Source organism: Rhinopithecus roxellana, chromosome 17, assembly GCF_007565055.1.
Source record: "Rhinopithecus roxellana isolate Shanxi Qingling chromosome 17, ASM756505v1, whole genome shotgun sequence".
Classification (NCBI taxonomy): Eukaryota; Metazoa; Chordata; class Mammalia; order Primates; family Cercopithecidae; genus Rhinopithecus; species Rhinopithecus roxellana.
The window spans coordinates 88,141,717-88,150,384 of record NC_044565.1 but is presented as its reverse complement, the minus strand read 5'-3'; the positions used below and the strand labels follow the sequence as shown (position 1 = coordinate 88,150,384).

The following is an 8,668-nucleotide window of genomic DNA, read 5'->3' as shown; positions in this document are numbered from 1 at the left end:
AGGAATGTAATGGCTCCTAGGAAAAACTTTATCGAAAAGGGGGATTGCCTGGATTATCTGGCACTGCCCCGGGAAAAGCTTGGGAGCAGATGGCTCCCCCACCCCGACTCAGAGTAGACGACAACTCCTCGGGCTGCCCAGACTGAGGGAAACGTCACTTAAGAGTGCCCAGGCCTCTCTGCTTGGATTCTATGCTTAGCAGCCATGGGAGCCAGGCTCCAGGAGGGTGCCCAGGGATCCCATTTCCTGGCCCTCACAGCCTGCTCCTGGAGTGTGGACTCAACTCAGTAAATACAGCCACAGTGAGGGTATGTCACTTCTGAGGTTAGGTTATAAAGGACACTGCAGCTTCTGCTTTGGTGGCACTGTCACTTGCTCGCTCCCAAATCACTTACTGTGTGAAGTCAACTGCCCTGGAGACACCTCTATGGAGTCTGGAGGTGGCTGGGGGTTCCCTGGGGGCCCCAGACAACAGCCATCCTGGAACTGAGGACACCAGCCACGAGCCATGGGAGTTCCCCATCTTAGAAATGGATCCTCCAGCCTTCCGGGATTTCAGAGATGCGGATCTATCCAACAACTTGACTACAGCCTCCCAGGCGGCCCTGAGCCAGAGGCACCCAGCTAAGCTGGGCTTCCGACCCTCAGAAACTGTGTAAGATCATAAAGCTGTTGTAAGCTGCTAGGTTTTGGGGTACTCATTAAGGATCCGTAGGTAATGCATCAACCTCCAATTTCTCACTTCCCCACACCCACCTCCAGCGGTCCTGAGCACCTAGAAGAAGAGCCGGGACATGATCCACGTGGTCACTCCAGCATGGCCAAGCACAGGCAACCATCTGCAGAGACTTCTGGAAGGAATTGTGGAGAAGCGTCTTCGAAGGATGCTAGAGGCCTCCAGGTGAAGACAGAACCAGAGGCTAGGATTTGCTTCAGTAATGGTGATTGGGATCACTGTTTTCTTCTTCAGGTGCTCTGGTCAGGGAAAAGATAAATTTGACACCTGTTATATCCGCTTATCAGCTTAATTCTCTCCAAGTAAATATTATGAAGTTGTAATATGATCTTGTGGCCCCTGTTCAAGAATTTTGGCTCATGCCTGTAATCTCAACACTTTGGAAGGCCAAGGTGGCAGGATCACTTGAACGAGACCCTGTCACTATAAAAAATTTTAAAATTAGGTGGGTGTGATGGTGTGCACCTATAGTCCCAGCTACTCTGGAGGCTGAGGTGGGAGGATTGCTTGAGCCCGGGAGGTCGAGGCTTATCTAATATTTACAAAGCACTTGAGTACCATGGTACCATAATACTAACTACCATGCACCTAATCCTTATAAAAGCCCTGGGAGGTGGAATTGCCAATCTCATTTTTGGATGAAGAAACTGAAAGCAGAGGTCAAGGAAGTTGCCTGGGTTGCAAAGCTAGTGACTGGTACAAAAGGAATGCACACCCAATGAGCCCTAATTCCCAGTTCTAGGCCTTTCCATGGCACTGTGCTGCTTCCCACAGTGGGTGTGGGGAGGAAAGAGGATGGCAGTAGCAGGGGGAGGCACCACTTCTCTAAGGTGGTGGGAAGGGAGAGACGTTTCTGGATTCGTGAGGACACCTATTGGCTTTCTCCTTGGATCCTTTCCCCTTCTGCTGCAAAATAAAGGCAGGACACTCACAGGGGGCCGAGAGTCGGAGCAGCCACCGGCGCCAATGGTGCTGCCTGCAGAAGAGGCTGAACTGGGCTAAAGGCCCTGATGAGGTGGCCCAGGGAGTGACCTTGAAGATGGCAGTCAGCAGAAGTGGGAGATGGGAAGGACTGTGGTGGGGAAAAGAGGGACCCTTGTTCTCAGGTGCTCCAGGAGGGATTAACAGGACCGTGGGGTGCAGTGACAGGAAGGCAGGGTCGCAGGCAGCATAGTCGCCGGCTTAAAGGCAGGGTCACAGGCAGGGTCACAGGCAGCGTAGCTGTCAGCTTTCTGAAAATCAGAGCTGCCTGTAGACAGGTTCCCCTGGAGGCAGGAGTTCCTGTAGCAGGTGTGGACTCCAGCTTGCACAACCACCTGTCGGGATTGCGGAGGGGTCACCCTCCAGTGGGACAGGCTTCCAACGTTTTTCAAACACTTTCTCAACATTTTATGAAACCATTTTATTACAAAGCCTCACATGATCATGATTAGGCTTTTAGTATCCGTAATTAAGAAAGCGTGCAAGAATGAAAAGCCACTATAAATTTCACATTGCCTTTCCAAGGATATATTTTATTGAATATGACAGCATCTGCAGATGTGTTTAAAATGGTCAAAAGTACAGGGCAAGGCTTGGACTGGGGCCAATCCTCCGTCGGGCAGAGAATCACGGGGCAAAGGGCCTGGTGGTAAACATGTCCCCCACTAGACCAGCAGCCGGGCGGCTCGGGGCTGCAGCTCTGCTGAGTCCCTGAGCAGATCCAGACCAGCTTCAGTTCCTGTCCCAGTGCCAGAGGACCCCTCCTACAGCAGCCTGCCCCAGGAAAAGAGCTCTTCCTGCAGGAAGTTCACGGTTCCCAGGCAGCCCCCAACAAAGCTAGGTCCCTGCAGATGACCCCTCTCAGCCTGCCCACCTAGAAAGGGAGCCCACAGCCCCTGGACTGGTCACCCCTGCCATCATCTGACCTGCTGAGGGATGTGATGAGAACAAGTGTTTTACACTGAGGCCTTGTCACATGCCAGGCACCTTGTCAAGCCTTTGCATGCAGTAGCTGATTTACACCTCCATTCCCTGAGTAGGATTATTCACCTCATTTTACCGATGTGGAAACTGAGGCACAAAGAGGTTACATTAACTGCCAAGGCAATATAACTAGTAGATAGCAAAGATAAGGTTTTTATTCAGACACAGATAACTCTCGAGCCTGTGCTGTTCACCTCTATCCAGGAATAAACTAAGAACTTTGGGGTGTTTTATGCTGCAAGTATTGAAAAGCATAAAACTCCCCAACCCAACGGAGATTCCCTGTGGCTGCTGTGAGGAAGAACCACAAACTAAATGGCTTAGAACAACACAAACGTGTCCCCTCACACACTGGAGGCTAGAAATCTGACATACAAACATCAACAGGCCTGTGATCCTGCTGAAGGCTCCAGGGGAGGACCCTTCCTGACTTTCATAACTTATGGTGTCATCAGCAGCCACTGGCGTTCCCTGGCTTGCAGGTGCCTCCCTCCAGTCTCTGCCTCCCTGTGTGGCTCTCTCCCTGTGTGTGGTGTCTCTGTCTCTTCTCCTCTTCATATGACATCAATCTTCTTTGGAGTTAGGGCCTGCTCTACTCCAGTATGACTCCATCTTAACTAATCACATCTGCAATGACCCTATTTCCAAATAAGGTCATACTCTGAGCTTCTGGGAAGAACATGAAGTTTGGGGGGACACTATGCAATCCAATGTACCCAATAATATCATTCAAGATAAAAACAATCATCAACTTTATAAGAAGTGTAAGAAAAGTCCAGAAGGTTTCTAACTTTTTTCTTATGATGACTTTGATTTTTAAAAACAATTTTTGGCTTTGTGCGGTGGTTCATGCCTGTAATCTCAGCATTTGGGAGGCCGAAGCAGGAGGATCACTTGAGGCCAGGAGTCTGAGACTAGCTGGGGCAACATGGCAAAACCCTGTCTCTACTGAATATAGAAAAATTAGCTGGGCATGGTGGTGTGCACCTGTAGTCCCAGCTACTTGGGAGGCTGAGACAAGACGATCCCTTGAACCCAGGAGGCAGAGGATGCAGTGAGCCGGGATCTAGCAAATACACTCCAGTCTGGGTGACAGAACTCCATCTCAAAAAAAACCCAAACAATTTTTATCAGGAAAAAAAAAATGTTTTCAATGTTGTTGCTGGCCTTGCTGGTGCCCTAAGTGCATGCTCACTCTGCCTCTTGGAAGCCATCATGGGGGAATGATGACACTCCAGGAAACCGTGTCCTCTCAGTGAGCAGCCCCAGGCAGGTGGCGGTAAAGCAGTTTCCACAACCCCTTTTCCTGGGACCCTGCTCATCCCAACACCACCCCACCTCATTGAGGACTGCTGGCCTGGCTTTCTCACTGTTCGCGTGTTGCCAGCAAACGCCACTCTCTCAGACCCCACCTGTGGCTGCAGGTGATGTGCCAGTCACAGACCCCTGGCCCCAGCTGGACATCTGGAACTTAGGACCAAGACATGTCAGCTCAGTCTTAACCAATAACTTGAGTAGAGAAGCTGCATTTCTTTTCTTTTCTTTTCTTTTCTTTTTTTTTTTTTTTTGAGACAGAGCTTTGCTCTAGTCACCCAGGCTGGAGTGCAGTGGTGAGATCTCGGCTCACTGCAAGCTCCACCTCCCGGATTCAAGTGATTCCCCTGCCTCAGCCTCCCGAGCAGCTGGGACTACAGGCGCCTGCCACCATGCCTGGTTAATTTTTTGTGTTTTTAGTAGAGACAGGGTTTCACCATGTTGGCCAGGCTGGTCTTGAACTCTTGAAATCAGGTGATCCACCCGCCTCAGCCTCCCAAAGCGTTGGGATTACGAGAAGCTAAATTTTGGGAGCATTTGTGACTACATGTCATGCCACATGGACAGAGAAGGAGGAAAATCTCATCTCTAGTAAAAGAAAAATGCAGATTCACAAAGAGGAGCCAGGACGAGACACAGGTGGAGCCGAACCATGAGTTCCCATCGCTCCTGAAAGCCAGCTCAGTTCTTACCCTCAGATTCTGGGAGATACCCCCAAATCCTTACAAGAATTCCCCTTTGCAGCTTGAAGATGGATTTCTGGAACCTGTAACTAAAATAGTCCCAACAACTGACCCCACCCATAAACCCAAGGACAGGTGCAGGCCAGAGGCAGAGCTGAGTGCTTCCTGCAAGTGGTGTCTCGGAGGTTCCTGAGATGGCCCCAAGTGAAGTACAGCAAAGGAAACCTCAGGACAAGACATGTCCCGATCCATCACTGGAGCCTGAGGTCCTCTTTCTGGTGAAACATGTGAGGCAGGTGCTACTCTTCTCCTTCCTGTATGGATGAGAAGGGTTCAAAGGGTTAAGTAACATGATTGAGGTAACACCAAGGTGAGTACATTTGCCTTCGTCCATCTGCATTGCCATAGAGGATATACCTGAGACTGGGTGACTTATAAAGAAAAGAGGTTTCTTTGGCTCATGGTTCTGCAGACTATACAACAAGCGTGGTGCCAGCATCTGCCTCTGGTGAGGGCTTCAGGCTGCTTCCACTCATGGCAGAAGGCAAAGGGAAGCCGGTGTGTGTAAGGATCACATGGGGAGAGGGAAAGCCAGAGAGAGGAGGGGGATGTGCCAGGCTCTTTAAACAACCAGCTTTTGAGGGAACTAATAGAGTGAGAATCTACTCATTATAACAAGGACAAGGACAGTACCAAGACTTTCATGAGGGATTTGTCCCCATGACGCAAACACCTCCCATAAGCCCCCACCTCCAATATCGGGGATCAAATTTCAACATGAGGTTTCAGGAGACAAATATCCAAACCATAGCAGCATTACAGCCAGAATTCCAGGTGTGGCTGACCCCAGCTGGTGTATCTGTTGTTGTTTACACACGTTACACCCATGAGTCGTCATCTATACCACCTACTACCAGTGGACAATGACCTCGTAGTGCATGTACCCTCAGTGCTCCATCCAGCCACTGCAGAGACAGGTGAGCTTGAAAAGGGGCCACCATGGCCACAAATCAGAAAATGTGGGATCAGAAATGGAACTGCGGGATACAGTTCTTTGGCATAGAAAGGGTCAGGCAAAATTATGACACAGTGCATTAATAATTAGTGCTTAATCATGAGCTCTACATAGCAGTTCATTACCCAAGGACACTCCCCATTATAACTGTAGCAGATGGGTCAGGGCAGGCAGCCCTGCCAGCCTCTTTTGAGGCTCACCAGTGACTTTGAGGCTCCCCTTCCAGGGCTAAGGTCACTAACCTCCAACAGACCTGGTGACCAGTACCCGGTGTAAGAGGTCCCCAAGAACAGGGGTGATCTGACTCACCCTGGAGAAATTTAAGACATGCTGGGAAGGCAGCGCCCTTGCTTAAAAATAACTCCTCAGCTTTCAGCAGTGGCGGTACCATAGCCAATGAGGTTTACCTGAGGCATGATTATTGCTAATTGAAATTTTCCCAATAGCTTGCCATGACAACTTGAAATATAGTTGGCATCGAGAATTTTTGAGACTCTCCACAGAGGCTGAACAACCAAAAAAACAAAAATTTAACTGCTTCTCAGCTTCACTTTGGCACAGTGCCAGAGAGACCTCTATTAAGTTGTGCACATTTGTGCAGCTCCCCACCCCCAACTTCAAATACAAATGCCCATCAGGGAGCTAAAAACTTAAGCATTCGTTAGTTGTAGGAGTCCCCACTAGGATGTGAGTGTTGAGGGTGTAGGGGCAGGAACCATACATGAGTCTTTGTTGTATTTGCTATGCTATGTGACAGGTGGGTGGATGGATAGATGGGTGGATGGGTGGATAGGTGGGTGGGTGAATGGATGGATGGATGGGTGGGTGGATGGGTGGGTGGATGAGTGGGTGGATGGATAGATGGATGGATGGGTGGATGGATGGGTGGATAGATGGGTGGGTGGGTGCATGGATGAGTGGATGAATGGTTGGATGGATGGATGGATGGGTGGGTGGATGGATGAGTGGATGGGTGGGTGGGTGGATGGATCAATGAGTGGGTGGATGACTTGATGGGTGGGTGGATGGGTGGATGGATGGATGGATGGATGGGTGGGTGGATGGATAGATGGATGGAAGGGTGGATGGATGGGTGGATAGATGGGTGGGTGGGTGCATGGATGAGTGGATGAATGGTTGGATGGATGGATGGGTGGGTGGATGGATGAGTGGATGGGTGGGTGGGTGGATGGATGAGTGGATGGATGGATGGATGGATGGATGGATGGATGGATGGATGGATGGGTGCATGGATGAGTGGATGGACGGATGGATGGGTGGGTGGAGAGACAGGAGTGAAAAATACACAACAGAGGGAGAGGAAAATCACAGTCTATCCTTGCTTGTTTCCAGCAAAGAAGAACGTAGCTCCTGACTGACTGCCACATTTGTGTCTGAGCAGCGAGTCCCAGGGACCTTCTCAGTGGTGCCGATGGCCTCTCCAGGCAAACAGCGCAGCCCTGGCCGGCATCCAGAAGGAACTCCAGGCTGCCTCTGCTTGCCGGACGCACACCCTCACCTGGGGAAAGACCCCAGACAGAGCCTGCAGGGCCTACAAATAGCAGAGTCCCTGGCTCTGAGCACAGGCAAGGGAGAGGGGACGGGCAACAGGACTTGGGCGCCCAGTCACTCCCCTCCCTTGCGCGATGGAAGGGCAGGCGCCACACCTCTAGGAGGAAGGCAGATGTGAGAGGGCTGAGCCCTTCCGGGGGCTCAGAAGATCAAAGGCAATGACGTCTTAAGAGAATTAGAAACCAGAAACAGGGCCGGGCACGGTAGCTCACGCCTGTAATCCCAGCACCTCCGGTGGCTGAGGGGGTCGAATCACGACAGAGCGAGACTCCGTCTCAAAAAAAAAAAAAGAAAGAAAGAAAAAAAAGACACCGGAAACAGGATGAGCTGGGTCTGCAGAAGCAGCGTGTGGGACCCACTCCCCGCAAGGGCTTTGTAGATAGGAATCCAGCACTGACTTCCCTCTTATCAACAGGACCGAGGCATGAGAACATGAGGGTCAGCCTGGGCTCCCTGACCGCAGTCCCCCAAAAGGGAGTCTGGACAGCGAGTCTTGCCTCTGCTGCTCCTCTGCGGCCTCCTGATGCCTGGCAGGGAGAGGAGCCACCATGTGAGGGTTTCTGAAATTAAACTGTTCTCAGAGGCGCAGCCGTCAGGAAGGGACAGCAAGAGCCAGCTGACAGGAGCATGAATCTTTCCAACGCAATCAGTCTAGGATGGGAAAAGAAAGACCAATTTCCAACCTTGCCAGACTGCTGGGGATGGGCTGAGCATGCGGACTCCACTCACCAGCCGCTGACCTTGGCCAAGCACCTCGTTGTCTCTGAGTCTTGGTTTCCTTTTTTATAAAACAATAAAAGTCCTGATCTCACAAGGCTGATGTGACAGCCAGAAATAGTGATGGTGTGTGACAGGCCTGCAACCCTTCCAGTTCCTCTCCCTCACCAGCAAGCCAGACGCCTGTTTTATTCAGGTTTTCAGGCAGCCACATGCTTCAGGAGAAGCAGGACTCCCTCGGAGCCTAGTAGAGTGTCTTGATTGGTCTAAGTCAGTCAGGGTGACCTGGTGATTAGTTTATGAACAGGCGTGTAACTTCATTCTGACTAACAGGACACGAGGGGAAATCTCTGGGTGAATTTGGGGAAAGTTTCCCTTACTCTTAAAAAAAGAGCCATAAAGAAGGGACTTTCTCTCTTTCTGACCTTTGGGTGTGGCTGGGTGAGAACATGATACTTAGAACTGCTGCAGCCATATTGTGACATAAAGGGATAATAACCAACATAAAAGCCAAGAGGCTAACGGTGGCAGAGTGTCGAGGTGAAAAGAAGCCAAGCCCTTGGTGACAGCCTTGAGCGGTTGAATTAATTTCCCTTGGGATGTCCCCACCTTGAGACATCTCATTAAGTGAGAGAAAGCTGTCCCAAGGTCAGAGACATGGGATAG

The 8,668-nt window shown here is 50.6% G+C and overlaps 1 non-coding gene across 1 annotated transcript; it reads left to right on the top strand.

Annotated features, from left to right (window-relative positions):
• The first annotated feature begins 6,080 nt into the window (after window positions 1-6,080).
• LOC115894489 lies at window positions 6,081-6,219 on the top strand. The gene has a single exon (XR_004054594.1). It is a non-coding gene; the product is annotated as a U4 spliceosomal RNA (small nuclear RNA).
• The last annotated feature ends 2,449 nt before the right edge of the window (window positions 6,220-8,668 follow it).